This window comes from Cryptomeria japonica, chromosome 3, assembly GCF_030272615.1.
Source record: "Cryptomeria japonica chromosome 3, Sugi_1.0, whole genome shotgun sequence".
NCBI lineage: Eukaryota > Viridiplantae > Streptophyta > Pinopsida > Cupressales > Cupressaceae > Cryptomeria > Cryptomeria japonica.
The window spans coordinates 124943103-124970758 of record NC_081407.1 but is presented as its reverse complement, the minus strand read 5'-3'; positions in this window follow the sequence as shown (position 1 = coordinate 124970758).

Here is a 27656-nt window from a genome sequence, read left to right as displayed (position 1 = left end):
ACCTTATTGGGTGGTTTTAGCCCATGATTTTGTAATATCGTTTGACGGTTTCCTGTATTGTATCTCCTATTTATGAGGTGTGTGAGATAGAGGTTGTGTGAAAGAGTCTTATGGCTATTGAGTTGCCTCTGAATCTCTGATTAGTGGTACTCCTGCGAAGAGCTTGCTCTGCAAGTATGTTGTAATCTGTTTTTGATTGCTGAATAAAATATTGAGCTGCTTTTGGAGTGTGGGGTTTTTCTCCCAAAAGGGTTTTCCCCACGTAAATCACTGTGTTGTGGTATGAATGCTATTATATCTATTTCTATTTTTCTGTAACTGTTGTAACGATCTGAAAAAGTTTTGCATTACCCTCCTCTCAAGGTTAGTGTAGGAAGTTGTTTCCACTACTTAACTTCCTTACAAGTGGTATCAGAGCCTGATCACCTTTGGTTTCAATTGTGGGCAGTTGGGTTTTTTGAACTAATTTAGATTTGAGTGGGAGCTTGTGCAGAAGACACTTTTTGATCTTGTTGCAGGAATATTCAAATGGCGAGTTCGTCAGGGAGAATAGAGGTGGAGAAATTTAATGGAAGTAATTTTGAGATGTGGAAGCTGAAGATGGAAGATCTACTAATAGATCAAGATCTTTGGGATGCTGTTGATGCGAATGTCCAAAGGCCCTCAGATCCTACTGCGGCAGCTCAGTATGATGTTATGGACCGAAAAGCCAAGGGTCTAATCAGACTGTGCCTGGCAGACTCTGTTCTAATCAATGTCCATGAAGAGAACTCTGCAAAGAAGCTATGGACTAAGCTTGGTGAGATGTATCAAGTGAAATCTTTATTAAATCAAATTTTCTTAAGAAAGAAATTGTATTCCTTGAAGATGGAAGAGGGTGGACGAATTGCAGACCACCTGGAAGCATTCAATATGTTGGTGGCTCAATTAGTATCCGTCGGTGTTAAGATGGACGAGGAGGAGAAATGTCAAATCTTGCTTTGTTCTTTGCTTGATTCGTGGGATTCTCTTGTTATGGCTATCAGTAATACTTCTGTTGTTTTGAAATCTGAAGACGTGGTGGGTGCCCTACTCGGTGAAGAGATGCGAAGGAAGGTATCCATCAGTTCAAAAGAAGCCCTAACCGTTCGTGGAAGACCTAAGGAGAAAGGCAAGAAGAATGAGAAGCGCGACAAGTCCAAATCCAAAGGGAGATCGAAATTTCCTGGAAAGTCCAAAGTCATTTGCTGGAACTGCGGTAAACCGGATCACATCCGTAAGGACTGCAAAGAAGAAAAGAAGAAGAAGAAAAAGAAAAAGTTTGATTCTGATTCTGAGTCCGACAAGGAAGATGGCGATGCATTTATTGCGGCTTTGGCGACTCATGCAGGTAATGATGCCTGGCTAATTGACTCAGGTGCATCTTTTCATATGACTTCCAATAGAGATTGGTTTTCTGAATATGAAGGATTTAATGGAGGTAAGGTGTACTTGGGTGATGATTCACATCTAGACATTGTTGGTCAAGGTAAAGTTAGAATCAGGTTTTCTGATGGTAGAATAAAAAGGATTAATGGTGTACTGCATATCCCTGGATTAAAACGAAACCTGTTATCTGTGAGAAAACTGATAGATGCGGGTGTGCAGGTAGTCTTTTCTGAAGCAGGATGTAAGATGATTAAAGGTGCTATGGTAGTTGCTAGAGGTGTCAGGTTTGACACTTTGTATAAGCTTGAAGCATACACTGTTGAGTGTAATAGCACTTCTGTAAAAAGTAAATCTGCGGATACTTCACTGGAAGATTTGAAGGTTTCACCTTCAGCAGATGGAAATGGTTTTTGGGTACCTAAGGGTGCTCTTTCGTCTGAAGCAAAGTTACCTGCAGAGAAGACTATGTTATGGCACCAGAGACTTGGCCACATTGGAGAAAAGGGTCTAAGGACCTTGAAAAATAAAAACCTTGTTGAAGGTTTGAATGACTATAATCTTGACTTTGATTTCTGTGAGCATTGCATTTATGGAAAACAAAACCGCGTTCAGTTTTACTCGAGTTCTCATAAAACTTGTGGTGTTTTAGATCTTATCCATTCTGATGTGTTTGGTCCAGTAGATGTCTCTTCGATTGGAAAATCCACATATTATGTTTCATTTATTGATGATTTTAGTAGAAGGACATGGGTTTATTTTCTAAAGAGTAAATCTGAAGTTTTTAGTCGTTTTAAAGAATTTAAAACAATGGTTGAGTTGCAGACTGGAAAGAAAATAAAATGTTTGAGAACTAATAATGGCGGTGAGTTTTGCTCTAATGATTTTGATAGATTCTGTAAAGACTGTGGAATTAACAGGCAGAAGACAACTCCGTATTCTCCACAGCAGAATGGAGTTGCAGAAAGAATGAACAGGACACTGATGGAGAAGGCTAGGAGTATGTTGAGTGGTGCTGGTCTCGAACAAAAGTTTTGGGCTGAAGCTGTTGCCACTGCTTGCTACCTGATTAACAGGTCTCCTACATCAGCTCTTGTTGATAAAACGCTTATGGAAGCATGGTCAGGTCACAAGCCTTCATTGAGACATCTTAGAGTTTTTGGTTGCGAGGCATATGCACATGTGCCATAGGAGAAGCGAACAAAGTTGGAGAACAAGGCTGTGAAATGTATCTTCATCGGGTATAGTTATGGTGTGAAAGGATACAAGCTTTGGGACCCTGTTGCACAAAAGGTAATTCACAGTAGAAGTGTTATTTTTAGAGAAATTAAGTCTCCTTCTGTTACATTGCAGCCAAAATAGACTAAAAAAGAAGATGTGATTCAACTTCCTTCTACACCTGAAAGAGTTGAATCGAGACCCCTAGATAGGCAAGAAGTTGAGGAGAGCTCGTCTAGCTTTGAATCTTCAGAAGAGGAGGAAGAACCTCCAACTCAGCTTGTTCGAAGGTCTACAAGACATAGACAACCACCTGAAAGGTATTCACCTAATGATTGGAGATGTATTTTTGCTCTGAATACTAGTGTGGATGAACCGAAATCTGTAGAAGAGGCATTAGGTATGAATGATGCAGAATCCTGGAAGATTGCTATGGAGGAAGAAATGGCAGCTTTGAAAAAGAATGATACATGGGATCTTGTACCATTGCCTAAAGGACGAAAACCTGTTGGTTGTAAATGGGTGTTCAAGAAAAAGATTGGTTCAGATGGAAGCATTGAGAAGTATAAAGCAAGGTTGGTTGCAAAAGGCTACTCTCAGGTTGAGGGTGTTGATTACGGTGAGATATTTTCTCCTGTTGCAAAAATGACATCCATTAGATTTTTGCTTTCTATTGTTACTGCTTATGATTTAGAAGTTGAGAAAATGGATGTGAAAACTGCTTTCCTTCATGGTGATTTGGAAGAAGATATTTATATGACACAGCCGGAGCACTATGTGGTGAAAGGCAAAAGTAATTTGGTCTGTAAATTGAAGAAATCTTTGTATGGCCTCAAACAAAGTCCTAGGATGTGGTACCAAAAATTTGATACATATGTGTTGAGTTTGGGATTTGAACGTTCTAAATCAAATCACTGTGTTTATTATAAATCTGATGGTGATCATTTCTTATTCATTGCACTGTATGTTGATGATATGTTATTCATTGGTAAAGGGAAAGGTATGATTTCAGAACTGAAGTCTCAGCTCGTTGCTAAATTTGAAATGAAAGATCTTGGTGCAGCAAAGCACATTCTTGGGATGGAAATTAGAAGAGATAGGGTGAACAGAAAGCTATGGCTAGGCCAGAGTAAGTATATGAATTCAGTGTTACAGAGGTTCAACATGCAGAATTGAAGACCATTGAGTGTTCCTTTTACAGTTGGAACGAAACTATCTGTTTTAGATTGTCCTACATCCCCATTGGAGATGGAAGACATGAGCAGAGTGCCTTACCAGAGTGCGGTTGGAAGCTTGATGTATGCTATGGTCTGTACTAGACCAGACATTGCCCAAGCAGTGGGAGTACTTTCTAGATATATGTCTAATCCTGGTAGAGTTCATTGGGATGCAGTCAAAAGAGTCTTCAGATATTTAAAGGGTACTTCAGAGTATTCTTTGTGTTATCATGGTAATTCAGTTGGAGACATGACTTGCCTTGATATCCATGGTTATGTGGATTCAGATTGGGCAGGTGATATTGATAGCAGAAGATCCACCAATGCTTATGTGTTTAATTTGTTTGGTGGTGCAATTAGTTGGATGAGTAAGCGACAGGCTGTGGTTGCTTTATCCACTACTGAAGCAGAGTATATGGCAGCTACTCATGCTTGTAAAGAGGCCATTTGGCTTAAGAGACTGTGTTCGGATATTGGAATAAAACAAGGTACAGTGACAATTTACTGTGACAGTCAGAGTGCAATTAGCCTAGCTAAGAACCCGACATTTCATGCCCGGACCAAACATATTGATGTTCAGTATCATTTTGTTAGAGATATGGTCGAAGATGGTAGGGTGAAGCTGGTTAAGGTGGAAACTTTGATGAATGTTGCAGATGCTTTAACTAAGGCTGTGAGCACAGAGAAGTTCAGATGGTGTTCAGAGTCTATGGGCCTTATGGCCCCTAGCAATTGATTCATTGTGTTGACATTCCCTTCCGCTCCTGCAAGGTGTTCGACAAGTGGCAGATTTGTTGGGAAAAATGGTGTCTCAACCTTGCATTTATGCAAGGTTACTATTTATAGTAAGTTTTCATTTGAGCACGAAATGGTGTGAAACTCTCCCTGAAGCTTCTGGCTGGCTAGATAAGCATTCCGGTAAAGTTGCGTCGCAAGGTCACAGCTAGTTTTGAAGATATTAAAGTTTTCATCTTGGAGGGGTGCGATAAAATGTTTAAACTTAATTTTGGGGGCTTTAGAGGCTCTGAAACGCCCTGAAAAGTGGCCGTAGCCGGCGTAGCCGGTTACGAGGTGATAGAGCACTTCGCGAGCTTTCCGGGGCTTCAAACGGTTCGTCAATCGGACACCCGGTTCTCAAGTTATGGCCTCCGGAAGTTTGTACTCCTGAAATAAGAAAAATAATTTGTATCGGATACATAAATGAGCTGTAAAAGGGAGCGACACGTGTTGATGTGTGCTTTAACATGTCATAGGGCATCTAGAAGGGAGATAAGGTCGGCTACACCTTATTGGGTGGTTTTAGCCCATGGTTTTGTAATATCGTTTGACGATTTCCTGTATTGTATCTCCTATTTATGAGGTGTGTGAGATAGAGGTTGTGTGAAAGAGTCTTATGGCTATTGAGTTGCCTCTGAATCTCTGATTAGTGGTACTCCTGCGAAGAGCTTGCTCTGCAAGTATGTTGTAATCTGTTTTTGATTGCTGAATAAAATATTGAGCTGCTTTTGGAGTGTGGGGTTTTTCTCCCAAAAGGGTTTTCCCCACGTAAATCACTGTGTTGTGGTATGAATGCTATTATATCTATTTCTATTTTTCTGTAAGTGTTGTAACGATCTGAAAAAGTTTTGCATTACCCTTCTCTCAAGGTTAGTGTAGGAAGTTGTTTCCGCTACTTAACTTCCTTACAAACCTATTGGGGTAGTTGTAAAACAAAATCAGATGTCCACCTTGCCATTGTTTACAAGTGGCCTATTGTACACACACTACATATAAAGTGCCAAAATCATCATTTGGAGGGGGGGGGGGGGGGTACTTTGATTGATTGAATTTTGGGGGGTGTCTATTGTGTTTTTGTGCTCTTGTGTTCTTTCCATTTTGCTGCTTTGGGTTCTCCTGAGCTTCCTCTCTTAACTCCTCATAATTACGCTACTTGGAAAATTGATGCATGGAGTAAACTTATGGAAAAAGGACTAACTCATTATATTGAGGGAACTATTGTTGCTCCTGCTGATCCTAAGGCTGATCTTGTTGGTCACTTGGATTCGCTTACTAAAAGTATTATGGCAATTGGTACCTTAAGAAAGTATGTATCAAAGGATCTCATTTTTCATATTGAGAAATGTACTCTAATCAAGGATGCTTCGAAAAAGTTTCAAGACTTGTATGGTCAAGTTGATGAGATTACGAGATATCATATTGATAGTGATCTCACCATGTTAGATCCCAAGAACTTTGATACTATACAAGATTATGCCACTAAGGCAAAAGAGTTGAGAGCACAACTGAAGGATTGTGGCATTGATAAGAAGGATACTCAATTGATCTTCAATTTGATGGGCAAGCTTCCACAAGAATATACAACATTTGTTTCTAGTTTCCAAACCCATAGGATGACAATGGGTTCAAGCTACACAATGCCTACATTTGATGCTTTCGTTGAAATGTTGATGATGGAACAGACTAAGTTGATAAGCATGGGCATTATCAAGACTTCTAAGTCTCAAGCATTAGTGGCAAATCAAGGGAACAAAGGAAATCAACAAAAGGACAACTCAAACAAGAAGAAATGGCAATCAAAGCCTAAGGACAAAGCATCACCTTCTCCACAACAAGGAGATTCATCCTCTTCCAAGAAGGACAATTTATCAAAGAGGGAGAGACCAACTTTTGCCTATTGTAAAAAGTTTGGTCATGAGGAGCATCGTTACCATTCTAAGAAGATTGATGAGCTCACTCACATCCTCAAAAAGCATAACATTGATTTGCCTAATGTCAACAAGGAAGAGGATTCATCAACTTCCACTTCCACACATTCAAAAGGGAAAGGAAAAGCATTCTTGGCTTCTTCAAGTGGGAAGACTCACTCTTTTGGGACAAGAAAAGGAAAATCTCTTTGTGCTACTACAAGTCATGATTCAGGGAGATGGCTTCTAGATTCAGGGGCTTCTCATCATATGGCATCTTCGTAGTCTATGTTCTCTTTATTTGAGCCTTGCACCATGCCGTAGATTTTGATGGGCAATCATACATACATGGATGTGATTGGGAAAGGATCTATTTCCATTGGGGATAACTCCTTCAATGATGTGTTGTGTGTACCCCATTTAACAAACAATCTCCTTTCCATATATCAAATCACACATGGGGCAACAAAGAGAATTGTGGAGTTCACACCCGAGTCAGTTTTCATTAGAACTTGAAGACTAGAGCTATCATTGTGACTAGGGTGGTTGATCATGCATCTTGGTTATACTCCTTTTCAGATTTTGTTGTTGATGATGATTTCACATATGATGATTCTACACATGACGATCATACTTCTTGTGATTATTCAGATTTTGAGGAGAAATTTGGGTACTTGAACTTGGGGATTCCTACATGTGATCCCATTCTTGAACCTTGTGTTTCATCTCCTCCTATTGATATCACATCACCTATTGCACCTGATGATGTAGATAGTGTGACAATTTTGCCTTCATGTGATTCAGTGTAGCAGGATATTTCGTGTCTTCCAGCTTCAATTTCATGGGATGATTACTTGACAGACATTGCAGGTTTGTTTGTGGAATCCTACATTGCAAATTTGGGAGCTCTATTTGATGAAGATGATTCTTCTTCAATTGTTGTGATGGAGCACTCTGACCCTCTTGTTCATTCTCTACATGATCATTCTTTTGAGGTTGACATGATTGTGGATACTTATGTACAACAGTTGGAAGAGGTCTCTTTATCCTTTGAGGAGACATGTGAGTCTTTGGGACATGTTCTACATTCATCTCCACTAGATCTTGGAGTACCTTTTTTAGCAGTGTGGATCAGTTTACTACCTTTGGAGTGGGTATCTTTCAGCATCGACATGGGGACACTTGAGCAGTTTTCAAAGATTCCATTCATCATGAGTTTTTTTCATACATCTTCCCTTCATGATTGGGGAGACTTCATGAATACACCTTTGTTTTTATTTCTTCCTAAGGGGAGGAATGTTGTTCGACGTTCATGGAGTAGTTTCTTCATACATCAAGCTTCTATCATTGGTGCAGATTCCACATTGAGGGGGGGCTTCCTAGCTTCTCTTCTTCTCTCATATGGGGGGGACTTTTTCCTCACATGGGGTTTTGTTCCTCACATTCTTCTATGAGAGTTCTCTTGTATGTTTTTCATCTCTCTTTTGGGGGAGGGTTTTTTCCCATTGGGTTTTTCTCTCTTTCCCCACTTTGTGAGAGATTTCATTGCATTGGTTTTCATGCATTTGCATTTGTACATGGGTACCTAACATGGCCTCGTAGCCAGGACCCATCTTGCATTGCTTAGTTGCATTGTAGACTTAAGTGCATTCCCCTAAGTTGCACTTAAGGGGGGTGTTGGTGTAAATAATTATTCATCGTGGATATTATTACACCTTACTTAAGTTTACTTAGGAAATGCATTTCATAGTAGTTTGGGTATGAGACACTTGGGTGTTTGTGACACATTGGGATAGTGTGTGTAGGAGAATTTCCACCTTTTATGGTGTTGATCTTGTTACTACTCTATCATATCCACTTATTGTGGAGTGATAATTCCACCTTTGGTGGGTGATCCACCTCATGTGGAATATTTTATTATTTCTCTTACCTACCACACCTATTTCCTACCTACCCTTGTTTCTTATTGAGCCACATGTCATGTTTGTGTGCTCACATATCCATATAGCCTTGCCTATATATGCAGGCTCATATTTCTTTGTATGTATCTATTGATCTATTGATGAGAATACCGTTTATTCTTGTCCTATATTTTGTCTCTATTTTTACTTTTCATTGAGCTCTTGATCTTGGCAAAATCTCACAATATCCATAGGTGAAGGATCCTTAGGTTTACTCAAGGCCAATATCTTGTCATGCTTGAACTTTTTATAATCAGACAAGAAAAGGAGATCTTCTCGAGGCTTGAAAGGTTCAAGTTTTTGAGGCCAAAAGCAATCTAAGGTAAAGTTTCCAAATCTTGCTAAGGTCTTATAAAGACTATGATTGATCCTGATAATACACCCATCATGAGAACTTAAAACATTTATGGATGGTAGAAGGGATAGCTTTCATGGAAGAGAGCCAAGGATGACCTAATTTCACAGAAAATTGGTTGGAGGTAGGGATAATAGCAAAGGTAACATCTAAGCACTTAGTGCCAACCTCAATGAGAAGAGTGATGGAACCTATAGTAGGACAAATAAAGACATCATGCGCCTTAATCATAACATTATTTTTTTATAAGTAAAAATAAAATCATTGAGTATAAAGATGTTCTTCAATAATAACATTCACAATACACACTAGATTAATGAGCACTCCTTGTGAGAGCTTTCCTTTAATTTTTGTAGTAATGTATAGTGGTCTATTGGGTGCATCAATAGTTTCTCTTGAGTCTAAGGTAATGAGAGGTTTGGGTTTAGACTTGAATTGCTTAATAAGGTTCACAACATTAGTAGCCTCTATACATATCTCATTAGGAGCTATATTAATAAGAGGTTTAGGCTCTATGAGATTGGTAGAATGAGAAGGCAAAAGATTGGTAAAGATTTATAAATTTTGATTAGGAGGTGTGATGGGTTTATTTTATATATCATTCACACCTAACATAGCTATAATATTGATATCAATAAGGTGTTGGATCACATTCTTCAATCTATAACACTTCTCAATATCATGGTCGTGTTGACGATTGTATTGGCAAAAGGTTTTAGGATCAAAGGAAGTTGGTAAAGGCTTAGAGGTATCTATCTGTTTCATGGGAGGAATATTAATCACATTAGCATTAATTAAATTAAGCATGATACTCTGCAATAATTCAGAAAGAGGAGTATAATTACGACGTGTAAAGATTGATGATAAGGGAGTTGTTGCCACTTGTGTATCAATGTGATTGGAAGGATTGTTGTTGATCTTGTTGAAGTTCTTGGTTTGTTTTTGAAATTTTTAAAATGATTTTTTCTAAGCACCCTCATTCTTATCAACCAGAGCCATTGATGAAAGGATTCAAATTGACTCACTTGAAGTTGATAATTATGAAGCACTGTGCATAAATGTGTGAAATATTGAAAATTAGAAAACAAAAGCTTATCTATAACATCCTTTTGCAAATTATTAATGAAAATTATTTTAACATCACCATTAGACACATGATAAGCAACTTGTGCATGAAAATGTTTGTATCTACCAATAAAATCAATCACTTTTTCTTTAACTCCTTGCTTACAATGCATCAAATCGGTTAAAATAATTTTAGGAGCAATATTATTTTAAAATTTTAAACAAATGCATTAGCTAATTATTGAAAATAATGAATTAATCAAGGATGCAAAGAACAATACCATTGCAAAGCCTTATCTCTAAAGGTATGAGTGAATAATTTTTTCATAAGTCTATGATTATGAGAGAAGTAACTACACAATGTTTGAAATGTTTTCACATGAGTTTGGGGGTCACCTTTTCCATTGTATACCTCCAAATGGAGAACAACCATGTATTGAGGAGTAATAACACGAAGAATAACATCAGAGAGTGGGCTAGCTACATCACATTTGGGAACATTAGATTTGGACAGGGTTAAAGAAGCTAATTGTTGTTGTAAAGACTAAACACTTTGAGCTAGGTTGTTTATAGTAGCTTCATTGGATGAAATAGAATTGGACATGTTGGATTGTGATGGAAGTGTAACATAAATAGGTAGAGCTTGAGAGTAAGAATGTGAAACATTATGGTATGTGGGTGTGGGAGATGGTTGTGACACAAATGGAAGGCTAGTGGAAGGAGGTATTTAGGAACATTGATTGTGTTGTGGTAGAAAATATGATTACACAAGCTTAGCCAGGAACACACCTATTTCCCAATGCCAAAAAAATTAAAAGGGAAAGTAAAATCAATAGAATCAACCTCAATTCTCAGTGTATATGCTAAATTTGAGCTCTCAATATTGTAAATCCTAGTTCCAACCACACAAACCTATTCTACAATAAAGTTCAACAACACATTAATGAAGAACCATCAAACATGTAAAATCACAAAATAACTCAAATGATACCTTCACACATTGGCATGGGTTTGATCTTCATTGTTCTCCTATCTCCGTTGATGTTGTTTTGGTATGGTTGCTCTTAGATTTTTATGCTTGCACAAGAGCTCAATGGTGAATGGACGTGGTTAAGATGATGTACGCTAAAGTTAATTCGATAAAATGCAAGTATAATCCAAGGTTACTATATGGAAAAGAGAGGGGAGGAATTCTCTTATATAGAGGACATCCAAAAAACAAAGGGATGGGATTAAGAGGTGGGATAAAATATGGCCAACTAAGATTGAAGGATAGGTAGAGGAAATAATAAAATAAAGGGAGTGGTTAAGATAAATGAGGGGAAAAAGATAAATAAATAAATTTAAAAAATTATTTAATTAATAGAGGGGCCCAACTACATAAGTTAAATAAATAAAATATTTATTTACTTTGGGAAAAGGAGAATTTAAATAAATACAAATATATATTTAAATTAGGATAGAAAAGGGGCTTAGAAAAGGTTCAGTGAATTAGTTAAACAAATAAAAATTTATTTAATTAATAGAAAAAAGTGGATGATTAAATTAATAAAAATATTTATTTAATTAGGCTAGGACAATTTTAGGTATCTACACTTAGAGAAGAGGGTTGGGTGATCATTGGATTTGGTTTTCCCTTTTGGGAGTTGGACTGAATCGATATTTGAATTAGAATTAAATTGCAATGCTAGATCTAGGACAAACAATGAGAAATTGATATAAAATAACAGTAACAAAATGTTCCAAATATCATGCAGAGTTGTAAACCTAGATCTGAGAATGGAAAATAGATTAGAATGTATGACAAAATTTTTGGGTAGAATTGTCGGGACTAGGGAGAACCAGTCATCTTGGTCCTCCAAATATCGAGGGCAAACAGATTTGATCTTTTCTAAATTACGATGAAGTATAAAATCTATGGTTAAAAGATCATCAGAAATTCCTAGGACCAAAGGGAGTCAACTATCTTGCTCCTCTATTTTTTGTGTCTTCAAAATTTGAGTTTGATTGTTGTCGTCTACTTTGTTGAATTCCTTGCTCACATCTCCTAAGACAATATCCTACACATAAAAAGAGGGAAATAAGTATGTTGGTGGGGGTTTGCCTTAGGTCAAACCTCGGTTTAGGAATTAACCAAAAAAATTTGAAATGATAATTGGAATGTATTTGAAGTAGAATTGAAATGTCCAATGCTTTCCTTTTGAGGGAAAGGCTAGATCTGATTTGAAAATGCGTGAAATTAAACTTAATACCTTGATGAAGCTTTCTTGAATTCTAACATAATGGTTTAGAATGCAATGTAGAATGTATTCATAGAATGTTGATCATGAATGCTTGAACTTGACTTGATCTCTCCTTCAATGCTTAATTGCTTGCTCACTTATACTTGAATTCACTAGAGTGCAATTGGGATCTTGATTGAGGTTGAAAAATGAGGGGTGGGATTCCTTTTATACCTAACAATGGATTAAATGTTTGAATTTTTGGAGTAGGTCGACACAAAGTCAAATTTACTACCCACATGAAGTGGCCATTGTGAGATCCTATTTTGGAGGACTAGGGTAGTCAGGGCACCCTGTTCTTGATGCATGACCAGGGCACCTAGAGAATCCTAAACCTATCAATGAGGACTCAAAGTTGGACAAAGGTTGGATCAGGAGTTGAAAATGTAAATTTCAAGAGGGTATGAGCAACATCAAAGCAGACGGTGAGCACTAAAGGCCAGATGGTGCAGGAGCACCTAGCTTCATTTCATCACAAGTTTGATAGCAATTTTGATTTTTATTAGCTTTGAGTTGGAAATTTTGTCTAAGATGTTTTTGAGTTGTTCTAAGTTGTTTGGATGAGGTTTGAACTCATTGTGTGGTCATGTTTCCTATTTTCATCTTTTTGCTCAAAGTTGCCAGTTTGGAGTTGCCTAGCAAAATGTTGTAAAAAGTGAATTTTCAATGTGTTTTTGTTTTCAAAAGTTTTTAGACATGCTTTGTGCTTGGTTTTTAGGTGTGAGTAGTGTTCTTAGGTGATTGGTAGTCTTTGAGATCAACCTTGCATCATCTAGGCATTAAAAAGTTGTCATTTTAGACATGAAAATGTCAAATTTGAGTGCTCTTGGACATGTACCTATCCATACAGGAGGATAACTGACTTGTAGAGGTATTTATTCTCCTATTTGAACCATTGTAAGGGTTGATTGTTTGGAGATATCAAGAATTTTGAAAGTTTGCACTTATTTTACCTTGTTTTTCTCTATGTTTTAGCTCCATGTGAGCAACAGTCCATACACCTACTATACGTGGCCGTATTGTTTTTACATTTTCAAGTTCTCTTATGCTTCCTGAAGCTTTTCTCTTTGGTGGCATCAAGTTTCATTAAGTTTTGAGTTTTAAGCAAAATTATTTGGTTTTGACAGTTTCACTGCCTTGTCTAGGAATTTGGCAAGGATGCTTGACCAACTTGGCTTCTTGAAGCCCTAAATATTCATGGCTTCCCAAGAACTAGTTGGTCAACTTGTAAGATATGTATATACATGTTTTGATTTCAAAAATGCAGGTGCAAGAAGTTTTGTGGCCATGGAGCCCTAGGCAAGTGTGCCATTTGGCTAGGGTCTTTGAAGAAATTTGATGCTTTCCTCTTCCATAGCAAATGCATTCATCAGGTGGCCAAACCTGTCTTGTTGTCTAAGTTGTATGTGAAAGCAAAGAGGCTTCCCAAGCCATGATAAGGATGGTTGCATTTTCTTTTAGTTAATGAAAATTGTGTAAAAAAACAACGAGTCATTGTTTTGGTGTTGGTTTCCATTCATTTGCTTACTATCCACCATACATTGGAGTTTGTAAAGCCTTGTACCTCCTTCTAGTTGTTTGCAAACAAGAACAAGGAGTGGTTTTTGACCCTGCCCATGGGTTTTGAGATTGCCAAGATCAATTAATGATCCTTTAGGCAAAGTTGTAACGCGCTGGTTGTCACAGTCAATTATGACTGATTTTTGCATTTTTGGTTGATTTGTTTTTGCAATCTTCCTCTTCCAAATAGCAGGTATGAAGGACATCAAACATCCAAAGACAGAGCATTGATAAAAAGCACCAATCAAACCTTTGAAAAGGAGTTTTGACAGTGGTAAATGTAGGGTAAAGTGAAAAAGCAGTGAAAGGGCAAAGTGCAGTGATAATTAGTTTTGACAGTGAATGACTCATTGTTTTGTAATTGCCTAAAGCCTTTTCGTGTAGGGCTAATGTGGTTCTCTTTTGTCTCTAATGATATACATGTTTACATGATTTGAATGTAATTGGTACTCATGCAAATGATGTGTTTGTAGAAAGCAAGAATGGAAAAGTTGTCAATGTTGCACACTCCTTATGAGCATCTTTTGTAAAATCTTGTTCTCTAACCTTTGAAGGTGTAAAGCTACTTCATTTTGCCCTAAACAGTATGTGGCATGGTAGAACTAAGGTTGCATGAATCACATTGAAGGTTTCTTTCTCTATAGTTGATTCTTGCCACCAAAACCCTTGCAAACCCTTCTTTTTGCGCCCATTTTTGGGATAGTCATGGAGGAGGCCTAATGGACCCTAAAACTTAGAAAATACTCAAGAAATTCCAAAAGGGTATTAGAATATGTGGTTCTTTTTGTCTGTAAGTCCATCGTTGGAGCAGGATGAGCACAAAACCCCAAAAGGAGGGCTAATTCCTTGTAGCCCGTTTTAGGCCTAAAATTTGGTTTTTTGTCACATCGGGTACACAAAGGAAGGTTGTAAAGTATAAAACCCATCAAATCCAGTTGAAACAAGTTAAACTTGCATAAATTTAACACATTTGGTGAGTTAGACTCCATAAGTCGGTTTGTAGCACTTATGAAGGATTACTACGCTCCAAACCATAGAAGACCAAAAAACACCCAAGGAGGTAGAACTTGACACAAACTTGTGATTCATCAAGAGGAGACCTTGTGCAGTTAGAGAATAGGTCAGAGATAGAGGAAATGAGTTCCAATAGAGAGAGTAAGGTGTTAGACCACAAAGCCTAAAACAATGGAGTTGAAGCCCTTGAGCAACCAGGGAGTGTTTGACTTAGGGAGGTGGATCAAGGAGAGTTGCTAGGTTGCCTATAAGCTTTTGCACTCTGATTTTGGTGACTACACTTTGAAACTAGCTAAGGATTTATCACTTGGTAAAAATTCAAGCCTAATTAGGCAACCCTCTTGCCCTATCTCCCTATCACTATAACATTGAGGTGAGGCCTAAGTGAGGATAAAATTGTATAGGGATATAATTTACGATGCTACATCTAGCCCACATTTTAGTAGAAGTATAAACTTATGTCTATACGATAAAGTACAAAATCGCATTGAAAAACTTTCACCAAGATATCAAAGAGACAAGACACACCAAGTCCCTAGGAACTTAGGATCTTATTAATATAATATTGAGATAAAAGGAGCAACCCATAAAGAGGATAGAAAGAGAATGATTGTACTTGGCCTAGAAAGACTTGTGCTTACTACGAGTCATGTTACATTGAAAATTTTGAAATCGAAAATGCAAAAGATTACAAAGCAAAAGGCTCAGTTTGCAAAGTAACCTAAACATTGAATTGAATCGACTACAAAATGGGTATTGCAACATGTACCAACATGTCATTGTGTGTGATCAAAGTGTACAAACCAAGTCTCGTGGTGCATGCACTAAGTGTATGTACCCACATTAAAGCGATTGTGCATGAATTACCGAGAGCAATAGCTTTAAGGTAGCATACTTGCATCCAAAAGACAAGCATGTTGCCACAATGAGATGCCCCCAAGGAAGAAAAAATCAGAGGGCAATGGTCACAAAAAAAAAGGGAAAAAGCACATAAGGGATTCACTAGCTATGGTCAGTATGCAGTTTTGATAAATAACATATATCAACAATAATTGCATTAAATTGACCTCATCCCCCAAAGGTAGTGGAACTACAAACATAATGGAAGAAGAGCACGTAAGATGAACAAAAAATATCTTTTTGAGTCAACATGGAAGATACCAAAAAGACATCTCAATGCTTTGCATCATCCCCAAGCAGAAAACACAAAGGCACATTTAAGAACAATAGCACATGTATGACATAACATTGATATGACATATAGAAGAATTGAGATACAAATAGAGGAATGTCACAATAGATTCAACCTCTTTATTTCCTTGCACTAGGTCATCCAAAAAGAAACTAAAATAACATAAAGACATATCAAGTAGCACATCATGAGGGAGACATATTACATACAAGCAAACACACATAAGAGTCTATGACACAAATGAAGCTAGTCAAGCAAATCATTTGTCTCCCAATCTTGATTAACATCATTTAGGGATGGTGGACAAGATGCAAGAGGAACAATAGTGAGTACGATAGATCGAGCTACTAGAATTTCCAAACAAGGACCATGCTCTAATGATGTATCACTTTGTTTGTCACTAGGAGCTAGGATTAATACTTTTAAAAAGAATGAAGATGGTTCATGATTAATCTTAACAAATTTCATACATATCATTGGAATCGTCATGATCAACATTGTTAGCATGAAAAATATTATCATCATCATCCATATCATCATCTAAATTAATCATAATAGGTGTAGACACCTTAATTTGATTAATTTAATTAATTGAATTTAGTTATCCCGAGCGCTTTTAATTAAATAATTACGCATTATTTAATTAATTGGCGTTCCTTCCCTCTAGCCAATTAATTTTATTAATTATGATATAGTCTCCTCTTAATTAATTAATTGATAATTATGAATTAATCAATTAGATTTATCCCTTTCTTCTATTAAATTTATCAAATGTGGAACTTAATTATTTAATTCATGTTGACTTTTTCTTCCAAACTCCTCCCATAGAATTAATTAATTTAGTTAATTAATTCTATTTCCCTCCACATGTCTCCTAACCTTAACCTCCCATGTAACCCTTCCTCACCTACCAAGTTAACCAAGGGTTTCAGTCAACCTTATCCCTTAACCCTCACCATATGTGTGGACGTTCCCAAAATATCTCAAATTTCCTAATATTTGGGAAATACCTTTTAATTTGGAGGTGTTTATGGTAAAAATGGAAACAACAATATTGAAAGACTAAATGAATTCAACCACAAAACCCTAACCTAACAACAACAAAGATCCACCATAACATATGAAGATTACCTAAGACAATACAAAACAATGAAATCACAAAGATTATACCATCACATGTTTAATAGAGTTTGAATCTCCATTGATCTTGCTTGATATATTTGCTCTCAGATTTTATGTGTGCACAAGAGCTCAACAAAGAATGAAAATGTGGTTGCAAGTAGGTTTGATCGCATATAAAAGTTTGAATGCTAGTCTTGGAGGATTGATTGTGAAGGAAGCATCTCCTTATATAGAAGACACTGTAAGAAATGGAGGGATAAGATTGAGAGGTGTAAAAGATAAATGGTCGGCTAGGATTAGAGGGTAGGTAAAAGAAATAAGAAAATAATAAGAGGGTGGGTAGTGTAGGAATTAAGAGATGAATGACATGTGTCATTGGTAGAAAAGGCTAATGAATTAATTAAATAAATAAAAATTTATTTAATTAATAGAGGAAGTGGGACCAATTAAATAAATGAAATATTTATTTAATTTAGGGAAGGATAATTTAAATAAATAAAAGTATTTATTTAAATGAGAAATAAGGCTAGAAGAGGATAAATGAATTAATTAAATAAATAAAAATTTATTTCGATTAATAGAAGAATTAGGCTAAAATAATAAAATAAATAAAAATATTTATTTAATTAGACAGGAAAATTTTAGGTGTCTACATTTTGCCCCTCTTTGAGACAATGCAGCTTGTCGTGTTGTTTCAAAGAAGATAAGATGAACTGATACAAAGTTGCCCCGAGATGGGAATGATATGCCCCCTCGAGAGATTGGATGAAAATGTCTGAAAAGATCGTAGACAATCTCTCGATAATAAAGAAAGGTTAGAAATGACTGACAAGATCATAGACAATCTCTCGATGAGTGACAAAGTCATGGGATAAAGAAGACTGACTCAGGAGACTGGGGCTAAGGTAGATCGTAGACAATCTCTCGATGAGTGACAAAGTCATGGGATAAAGAAGACTGACTCAGGAGACTAGGGCTAAGGTAGTTTGTAAGATAGACTATGAGGGAAAACATCTTCATTGTCATCCACACACCTAAGAGATCAGAGTGTAGAGCGAGCAGAGAGCAGTCAATAGTCAACAACAATGGCATTGGTGCACAGATTCGATCGCGTTCGCCGATATCAGAGGCCAGCAGATGCAGGAGAGCCGGTAAGTACCACAAAACCTCCTTGTACCTTGTTGCATTAATTATGTCATAAATGCATGTCAGGTAGGACAATACATGCACTTTAAGTAGGTTGCAAAAAATGTCAAGCAGGGTAAAAAATGCTAAGGCGCATCTGCGTTGTTGCCAAGCGCGTCTAGGTAGGCTAGGCATATCTATGTCAAGTTTAAGCGTGTCTATGATTTTAATAGCATCTGTGTCCAATGCGAGTGCGTCTATGAAGTGCAGACATGTTTGTGCAGGATAGGCGCGTCTGTGCCGAACAAAGGCATGTCTGTGTGTTTTAGATGCGTCTGTGCAGGGCAGAAACATCTGTGCAGTATGAAAGCGCGTTTGTGTCATGAATGTGCGTTTATGTCTTCAAGGTCGAATTGACAGTTCTATGATAAACATACGTTGTTGATTGGATAAGCCGCTAAGAGGATACACTCAAGCAGTTCCTCTAGGGAAGACTAGGATAGTAGATAGGGCTAGGATTGACAATTATGTGATAGAACATAAATTGCTAATCATGAAACTACTCAAGAGGATACACTCAAGCAGATACCCTAGGATAGGATAGAGCGAGGCACTTTGTGATGAACATGGAGTACCATAGAAATTGACAATTATGTGACAGAACATACATTGTCAATTGGATTAGGCTGAAATAGACAATTATGTGATAGAACATATGTTACCAATTAGATAAGCTACTCAAGAGGATACACTCAAGTAGGTGCCCTAAAAGATACAAGCACCACTTTGTGATGAATAGGGAATGCTACTAGGATAGAGTGCCATATGATAGGTATGAGCACTAGGATAAAAAAGCAACACTTTGTGATGAACATGGAGTACTACTAAGCTAGAGTACCACATGATAGATATAAGCACTAGGCTAAAAAGCAACACTTTGTGATGAACATGGAGTACCACTAGGACTAACACAGGTGATTTGATCGACTACAAGAGGACCTACCTATGCTGGAGTCACGAGAGAGATTCCCTTCGACTCAGAGTTTGTGAGCAGAGCTGACATTCGAGGATAGAGCAGTAGTGGAGGCTATAGGATTGCTATACATTATGTATGTGCCTGAGTTTCAGGCGAACATGAGTTTGTTGACTGCATTAGCTGAGAGATGCCACTCAAAGACATGCACATTTTATTTGTCGATGGGTGAGATGACAGTCACCTTGGAGGATGTATATAGGATACTGAGGATACCGATCGTTGGGGAGTTAGTTCCTTATGATCGAGAGGGAGACAGGGATGCATAGAGACAAGTGTTTCAAGATCTAGGACTAGAGATGAGGGTAGGACATGTGGCTTGGGACACCATGATAGCAACTAGATTAGCGCTACCAGCGGTGTTGGCAGGAGTTATTAGTGGGTTCCTCTGTCTGGACAGGGCGACATGAGGGTTGGTTGTGGGATGGGGGAGGACTTTGGAGACATTGGTGACTGAGCACACTAGGTTTGCATGGGGTCCGTGTCTACTGGCACACTTGTACTATGAGCTACATCAGTTTGTATATCACGGATCGATAGGATTAGGATGTAGAGTGACATTGTTGCAGGTATGGGCATATGAGCATCTGTCGGTTACACATCCGATACACTTTAGAGGCAGAGGACATGGGTGCAGTTTTGTACACCTGTATGATATGATTACTTCTCAGCCCCGGATTGGGAGGCTAGAGTATTGGCGCAGGGTGATTGATGAGATAGATAGTGTAGTATGGAGGCCTTACTTAGACTGTGAGGAGTGGGAGGATGATGCAGTGGAGCTTCTATATGTATTTAGGAGCAGGTATCCGATAGGGAGGACACCATATGTTATTGAGCGATAGTTGATAGATATGGTATGCAGGCAGTTCGATAGGATACAACGGATGCCATGGGGGTCCGGGATGTATGCGTGGACAATGAGGGATCATGTGCATTTAGGGCCATTATTATCTTATGATTAGGTTGTGGCATAGATGCTAGAGATGGTTCCCATGCCTTGGAACATTTGGGCAGATGTAAAGGATGCAGGGATGGATGCAGAGTACATTGCATATTGGGGATAGAATCCGTTTCCATGGCTGACAGATCCAAGGGAGTCGATAGAGGGAGATGGTGGAGGTGATGGAGATGATAGTGGAGATGGTGGAGGTGATGGAGATGATAGTGGAGATGGTGGAGGTAGAGGCCGACTGTGGAGGTGGGTGCACTGGTAGAGAGGAGAGTGGCTCAGAGGAGAGAAGGTGAAGAGGAGAGACAAATGCATGTAGTGAGGGGTAGAGGTGGATTGCCGTTACAGGTGCCAACACCATAGGTTTTTAGATAGGTACAAGGACAAGGAAAGGGACTAGAGTAGCCATGGGAGTAGCCACATGGACAGGGTGAGGGGAGAGAGGAGGAGGATGAGGTACTATCCTTGAGAGAGATCTACCAAGGATAGGTAGATGAGATCCAGGATCTGGAGAGGGATGTGGCTAGGCTCAGGAGACAGCTAAGGGACACTGAGCGAGAGAGGGATCAGGATATTCAACGCTATACAGAGGCTGAGACAACATTGAGGGCAGGCAAGCAGGTAGAAAAGGACATAGGAGATGGATACGCCTATGTTCTGCGGGTAGAGGAGGATATAGCCTACTGGAGAGACCTGTACTATGGAGTGGTGCCACCAGATCAGCAGGCGAGGAGATTCCAGAGACCGTCGCGGACAACGACAATCTTTAGAGGGAGAGACATGAGATAGGTGTCTAGCGGTGGGGTCATGGGTCCTCCACCACCACTATATAGAGGGGGCAGGAGAGATGATCCTGGGGTAGGTCCTTCCAAGGCTCATACTCCATCGAGGCTAGCTGGCTCCAAGGGAGGGAGTTCATCATAGCCTTAGAGGGCTCCCTATGTATCAATTATGTACCATTTTGTATGATGACACCTTCGGGTGATTGTAGCCATATGTATTTTGACATCATTGTATCATGACACTTGTGATTTTGATATATATAAATATATATATGAGATGATTCATCCTTGCGGTAGCTATATGCATGTGTACCTATGTGATGCTTATGACATGGATGTAAATATGTACATGATGAAATGCAATATTTTATGTTTTTAATATGTCATGCTTGATGCAAATGTGAATGTATGAAATGCAAATGAATATGACAATGCAAATAACTATTTACATGATGAAAATGTGAAATGTGCTAACATGTGTTGTGGTGCAGGATGTGATGCAATTTTGATATCTATATGTGTGTATGAAATGCTAATATGTGGTAATGTAGGTGCAAACTATATGAAATGCAAATATTTTTGGTGTGTCATTATACTCAGTCATGTGATAGCAGGCTACACAGACTCAAGGACGATGGAGGTCAATCAAGAGAGGGGGATGGAAGATAGAAGATATGGAAGTGAAAGAGCTTCTTGTGCTATTATCATTATTGAGCTTTATTATGACAATGGGTTATGACAATCGAGGCATATGTTTGACTTGAAAAGTCATTATACCTGTTTGCATGGAGATCAGACAGTCGCAAACAAGGAATGCCCCAGTTCATACTAGACTCACAGTGTCCTCATTTCCTTGGACAAGTCATAGCATTACTAAGAGACAATCCACAAACAACAAAGAAAAATAGGTGATGATACCCCATCCTTGCCTTTCTAGTCAAAGTCATCCTGGAGATAAAATCTCTAGTCAGAGACATCCTAGAAAAGCTAAAAGACATGTCACCAAAAGATAAAAAAAAAAAACAAGACTCGACACCAACGTCCACTATAGTCCTCAATTTTAGTGTCTCTTGTCACTTGTATAAGTCTATTTGATTGTGGTCACAATGTTTACTTTCACAAAAGGATAGATAGCACCGAACCATAATGTTGTCCGACTTTGTTGAAAGATTTGATTTGTTGAAGCCCATTGTTGCTGCTGTGTCTCATCTGAAACCGACTGAATCCATGAAGCTGATACTTTATTGCAGAGAATGTGGAACTCTATTGAGGATTTGTGATGCAAGTGTTTCTTTATTATGGATTGTGCACGTATAGACTGAAGAAAACTGGAAGAAACTGTACTCCTCGGAACATGTGATGCTCTTAGTTCCACACCCATCACTAGAAGTAGGATTTGCCTTAGCCACAGATAGGAGCCGATTTATTATGAATGGAAAGGGGTGAAAGGAAGGATTATTATGAATGGCTAACCAATCTTGGGTAGATCAATAACAAGCCATGATGGGAATGGGTAAGTTTATTATGGGTGGATAGGTTGTGAGTGTGTGCAAAGTGAAAGGATGAGATTGAATCCTGAAGGAGGGAGGAGCAATGTCTCTACACATGGCACCAGTGACCCGATTTTCACCATGGTACTTGTCTAGGGTTCCATCGAAGTGGTTTTAACTGTTGGATGGATTTATAAAAAAAAAAATTGCGTCACAAGGCACCTGTTTGTCAGGTTTTCACCGAGTAACGATAATTTATTTTTATGTATTTTTGATATTTTTGTATTTTTGAATTAGGATACTTTGAAGAGCTATGTGTAAAACTTGTGAAGGTGCATGTTGTTGATAGGATCCTCCAAAGGTTTTCCCTCTGTGGTTGAGAGATGATATGCACAAGATCCATGGATTGCTGTGATGATGTAAGGACTGAGCCAATTCAGTTTGAACTTGCCCTTCTTCTCTCTGTCTTGCTGATTTTTAGGATTTTCTTTGAGAACTAAGTCACCTACCTCAAATGTATGAGGCTTTACCTTGTGATTGTAACTGTGACTCATTCATTGTTGATAAGCCTTGAGATGATTAAAAGTAGTTTGTCTTCATTCATCTAATAGTTCTAGTTCTTGTAAGCGAGAGACCCTGTAGTCTTCATCACTGATAATGTTGTGCAAAGAGACCCGTAAAGATGGTAACTTGACCTCAATAGGAAAGATAGCTTTAGCACCATAGATAAGTGAATAAGGTGTGGTTCTTGTAGGTGTACGAACACTTGTGCAATATGCCCAAAGTGCGGGATTAAGTTGGATATGCCAATTTTGGCCAGCGTCATCGACTATCTTTTTTAAGATTTTAAGAATGGTTTTATTAAATGCCTCATCTTGATCATTACCTTGGGGGTAATAAGAAATGGAGAAACGATGGTTAATATGGAAGTGATCACAAAGTTCATGAACATGTTGGTTTTTGAAGGGACATCTATTATAAGTGATGATGGAAATAAGAATACTGTATCGACAAACGATATAGTTGAGAATGAATGTAGCAATCTGTTTTCCAATGACTTATGTAAGAGGCATGAATTCAATCCATTTTGTGAAATACTTTGTGGCAGTGACAATGAATTTGTAGCCATTGGAAGAAGGAGGGTGAATCTTGCCTACGAGATTGAGTCCCCACTGACAAAAGGGCCAAGGAGTCGCAATCGGTTGAAGTTCTTGTGCTGGTGCATGAATAAGGTCTCCATGAATTTGACATTGCTTACATTTCTTGACAAACTGATATGAATATTTTTCCATATTGGGCCAGTAATATCTAGTACTGATGAGTTTCTTGGCTAAGGTAGGGCCACTAGAATGTGGACCACATATTCCTTCATGAACTTCGCGTTGTATACACCTAAAAATGGTTTGAAGATAGTTAATTAAATACTCAATTATTTGATTAATTCCCTTTTCCAATTAATTGAATTCACAAGCAATTTAATTAATTTCTCTATTCATCTACTAGTAAATAAATCTAAATGATTTATTTATATAGTTCATCTCATATCCCCCTTTGATTAATTAATTCTAAATTAATTAATGTCTCCCCATATCAATCTATTCTTCTAATCCCTAATTAAGATTAACAAACTCAAGTTTGTTGAGATTAATTACCATTTTCCAATTATTTGAATTTCTAAATTCAAATGAGCACATGGCTCCTAACTTTAACCATCCCCTAACTTAATCCATTCCACCTAATCCCGGTTCTAACTAACCCTATCCTATCTTGCACATTCTAACCTCCTTATCCTAACCTCCCATGGTGTGGATATTCTCTTCTTGAGACACATGGCACTTTTCCCACATGTCTCCTCCTTTGGACACTTGCCCTCTCATGAGCAAGGCTCCTTGACACTTGTCACCACAGAGATGACAAGTGTCCCTTCCTTCAACCTCTTCTCCAACTTCCTCAATCTTGGCCCTTGATATCTTCAGATCAAATCTGGATCGTCGATTCCTGCCACCTCAGCTTTGGCCTTGGAATTCCTATAAATATCCCTCATTTTGGAGCAATATGGATCCCATCTCATATCAATTTAGGCATCACTACTATAGGTAATTTGCATTTCAATTATCTAGTAATTAGCTTTTGGATTAATCATAGCATGTTAATCTAGTTTCTTAAATCATGAATTTCATATCATCTCCATAGTCAATCATGATCAAATAGCTACTCAACTCTTGAGTTGTCACTTTGGAGGTCATTGCTCGGTTGAGAGCCCATCAATCCAACACCTTCAAGGTCCTCAAGAATAAGAGGTCATTGCTTCGCTGAGAGCCCATCAATCCAACACATTTCTTGGGATTTAGTCTCACCTTGTATTTTTCCAAAAGATAAAAAATTACTGAAAGGATGTCCAAATGTGTATCTCGGTCTATTAATTTTCCCAAGAGGTCATCAACATAATCTTCTACAGTTACTTGCATGAGATCATGAAAGATAGTGGTCATGGCTCGTTGGTATGTAGCGCCTGCATTCTTTAGCCTGAAGGGCATGACATTCCAGCAGAAAGTTCCCCAGGGACAAGTAAATATTGTTTTGTGATGATCCTCAGATGTGATTTTTATTTGATTGTAGCCAGAGAATCCGTCCATCAAAGATAACATTGCATGACCTGCTGTAAGATCTACGATCAGGTCGATGTTTGGCAATGGAAAGTCATCCTTGGGAGAAGCTCTGTTGATGTCTCTGAAATTTGTACATATTCTAATGCTGTGGTCTGGCTTATTGATTGGTACTAAGTTGGAGATCCATTCAGGATAATCAATTGGTAGTATGAATGCGACATCCAACAATTTTTCAAGCTCTGCCTTTACTAATAATTCCATTTGTGGGTGCATCTTTCTTATTTTTTTGTTTCACTGGCTTTGCTCCTAGTTTAATTGTCAAATGATGCATTACCAAGTCCGGATCTAGTCTAGGCGTATCAGCATATGACCATGCAAAATTGATTTGTTGCTTTGTGAAGAAACTTATGAACTTTGGTCTTTCTTTCTCTGTCAGAGATTGTGCCAGGAATATGTTATGTGGAATCTCTTCTGTACTGATGTTTGTTTTGATGGTCTCCTCTACTAACATGGATGATTTTTCTTCATATGATGCCAAGAGAATGTCGAGCCTTCCATCTTCAGGCGCCTCAGAGAGGTTTTCACCCTTAGATACATCCTTTCTTTTTACTTTTTTGGGGTTAGACAGTGCCACAATGTGGTTTTAACCGAAAAACCCATGATTTGTTTTTATTTTTACATTTTTGCGACTGGAAGGCCCAACACCCTCACCAAAATATGCCATGTTGTTGAGTTCTATAGTGTATCTTGCCTTATGATCCCCAAGCGGGAGATCATCTCGTATGCCTAAATAGTCGATGAAGGCCTCATCGTTTTGGAATGTATCAAATTGTAGAGGTCCTTCATGGTCCCAGTCAATAAGTTGGTGGTGAACAAGGGAAAGACCCTCAATGTTCTCGAAGTTAGTGGGTGTTAGGGTGTAGATACAGTTATATTAAGCTATGTCAAGGTAGTTGTCAAGATCATCGTTGGCACTCTCCTCATCCGTCTCGATCGTGAACAATTCCAAATTGTCATCACTAAAAACACATTCCGGAATGGGTGTCCTCATCCTTCATGATTTTGACCTAGAACCTAAAGACAAAGATTGTGTGGGATCCTCAGGGGTTGTTTCTTGACCAACTTTGAATTTTCTATGAAATTCCTCTTCTTTTGTGGGTTCACCTAGTTCTCGGAATGTCTCGGTGAGTTCATAATCACTAGAGGATTTGTCCGAACCCCATTCCCATCCATTAGAGTCAGTGGAATAGCGGCTCTCTTATTGATCATTGGAAATCATGATTTGCAATGCTTCTTCTGATTTTTGAGTGTTTCCCTAGAAGATATGAAACCAAGCTCTTTTGAGCATTGATTTTTAAATGTCAATTCTGGTTGCAAAGGTTGAGTGATACCTTCTTTTCTTAAGCCCAAAGGACTTTTACCATCATACCCAAACTTTTGTAGGATCTTGAATCCTTTGCCATACTTTTCACATGGTATCTTGATGTGATCTTGTGTACCATCTTCAGGGTCTTTATAAAGCATTTTGTATAAGTCTTCTTCTTCCATTTCACCCCACTTTTGGAATATAGTAGGATCCCATTTTAGTGTAATGTTAGATACCCATTTAGAAGTATATGGTCATCCATATTCTTTTGGTGAACTCATAACTTGTTGTAAGCACATGGTTTAATGTAAAGTGTATTCACCCATGCCTTTGTCTTGATATTTCCGTTTAAGCTCACCTTGCTTTGATGTTGAAGGTTTTAATGATTCAGGATCAATATATGCAGAAGATGGGATAGCTTCTCTATTAATTGGAATTATTGTCTCGGCTTTTGGCCTCAAGTTATTGCAGTATATAAATGGATTAGGATCACAATTAACTATTACTTCAACTCTATTATGAGGAAAATTAATGCATTGATGGTATGTAGATGGCACTGCTCTCATCTCATGAATCCATGGATGTCCTAGCAATATGTTGTATGTGAGATCTAGGTCTAGGACTTGACAAACGACATCCTTTGTAACTGGTCCTACTCTGAGAGGTAAAGTGACTGTGCCTTTGGATGCACTCTCTTCATCATCATATGCCTTGATGGCAATTCTGTTTGTAGCATTCACAACTTTATCTAAATATCCCAATTGTATTATTGTGTTCAAAGTACATATATTAAGACCAGCTTCTCCATCTATCAGGACTTGTTTTATTCGATGTTTGTGTAGTAAGGCTTCAATGCGTAAAGGTGCATTGTGTGGTTGGCTTAGAGAGGTGTCGTCAAATTTAGTGAATGTGGAATGGAAAGGTATCCCACCATGGCTTGAAATTGGTCCATGTTCAGATCAGTGGGGACAAAAGTTTCTCTCAAGGTTTTGTCAAGGATGGCTTTATGTGCGGGGGATATGCGTAAAAACTCAAGGATGGAGATAAGTGCGAGCGTACTCCCTAACTGTTCTACCAAATCGTACTCAGGTTTGGTTGCTAAGGAAGTGGTAGTTTTAGTTGGAGCACCTTGCAAAGTGACCTTACCTCAACGAGTTGTGACATTACATTCAGAGGTAGATTCAAAAGAAGGTCCAATGCCTTTTAGGACAACTTTGGGTAGAATTTT